Raw genomic sequence first — 1,656 nt, forward strand, 5'->3', positions numbered from 1 at the left:
TCCACATCCCCCGCTTGCTATTAGCCGAGTGGACATGAACCAGCTAGTTTGACTCCGTTTCCCCCTCCGCTATGTGTGCCGCGGGCGATGGTACAAGACGGGCCAGGTTTTCATCGCATTTCACACGATTTCCGCCGACCTCACCGCTTTCCTCAGCATCGCTATCTTCTTCTCACATCCCCAGAGTGTACTACTAGCTAGTGTGATGCTTGTGACGCACGGAGGGAAGTGCAGATGGACGGAAAGGTGAGAGCAGCGAGCGTGACATTTAGCGTGAGGTGCTAGAGGCCAGCCGCTGCCTGGGACTAAGAAGAGCAGAGTCTTGACTGGAAGGAAGCTTGTAGCGGGCCAGAGGTGGCGAGGCAGCCGTGGAAGGAGGACTGCGCGCGCGTCCGTCTCCCCGCCAAGAAACGGTGGCGTGCGTGAGATTAAGGGGGGAAAATCGTACACAAGCCACGGAGTTCCTCAAGGGAACAGTGCGAGCCTTCTCCGTTTGTCCATTGAGTGACCAGTGAAGTGAAGGTTCTGTGTTGGCTGGCTAGTTAGCTCAAGGGGCGGAGTGTACGTGTGCGTGTGTGTGCGAGTGTACGTACGTGTGTGTGCGTCGAGGCCCTGGAGGCGTGGGTATTGCTGCTGGAAAGAAATACCCCACTATTGCCAAGGTGTTGAGAAGCTCGGGTTTGTGTTGCGAGGGTAGGTAGGTTGGCCCCTGCTTGCCCCGCCCCGCCCCGCTCAACACTCCTGCCCCTGGAAAGTGTAAAAGTGTTGCGAAGTGATTGTGTTGCTCCCAAGGATTATCTGCTGCCAGGCCACCACGGCGGGAGGTAATGTATTGCTGGGACTTGTGTTGCATTTAGTGTTGCATACAGTGTTAGTTTTGTTAGGTGCTGTTTCAAACTCACTAAGGTTTTGAGTTACTAAAAGCTAGAAATAATGTGTTGCAGGGACTCTTTGTGTTACCTGCCAGTGATGTAGGATGTGTCAGTGTTGTCAGGTAGTGTTTTCAGACCAGTAAAGCAAATCTAGGTCAATTAAGTGGCTAAAAAAGTTAATTACTTTCCACTAGATTTTGATTCAGGTTAAAAGGTTAGATTAGTGTGGCCTTTTTTCTTATATAAATAAACACTGACATTCAATTTTATCTAGTCAACTAATAGTACAGAAAAATAAACAGAAACTGAATTTAACGTTCCACCCAAAAAAAGTCACGTTATAAACTTATGCAATACTTTTTATTTTTTACATTGGTTTAGGATACACATTGAACTTGGAGTAATAAAACAATAGGAAATAGCAAATGATGGACAGTAAAAGATAAGATAAAAAAAAAGTTAAAATAAAAGTATAAAGCAATAAAATTTCAAACACGCGTGATACACAGTAGTGAACTTAAACTAATATAACAATAGAAAATACCAAGTTAAGTAAAGTAAAACAAGAGAAAAGTTAAAAAAAAAAAAAATAGAAAAGAAAGCGTAAGGTATTTTCAGACAAACACGTAGTATGCAGCACTTGCTTAGGTCAGGTGAAGTGAGGTGTTTGATTAGGGCATCGATGCTTCACTGGCCGACACACCTGGGCCGTGATGAAGCACCTTTGTCTCAGCCACAATGTTTTATGTTCCACTGTTTTTTGTTTATGATAATGCTGTGATTG

At 45.1% G+C, this 1,656-nt stretch overlaps 1 protein-coding gene across 3 annotated transcripts in view; it reads left to right on the forward strand.

Moving 5' to 3' along the window:
• Nucleotides 1–308: 308 nt before the first annotated feature.
• Nucleotides 309–1,656, forward strand: part of LOC135110434 (epidermal growth factor receptor-like) — a 67,953-nt gene continuing 66,605 nt past the window's right edge. Inside the window, exon 1 of one of the 3 annotated variants that reach the window (XM_064022776.1) lies at nucleotides 309–824. The gene's annotated coding sequence lies outside the window, so the exon portion shown is untranslated. The remainder of the gene's footprint in view (nucleotides 825–1,656) is intronic. The other 2 variants (XM_064022774.1, XM_064022775.1) reach the window with 2 other exon arrangements.

Source organism: Scylla paramamosain, chromosome 20 (assembly GCF_035594125.1).
Source record: "Scylla paramamosain isolate STU-SP2022 chromosome 20, ASM3559412v1, whole genome shotgun sequence".
Lineage (NCBI taxonomy): Eukaryota > Metazoa > Arthropoda > Malacostraca > Decapoda > Portunidae > Scylla > Scylla paramamosain.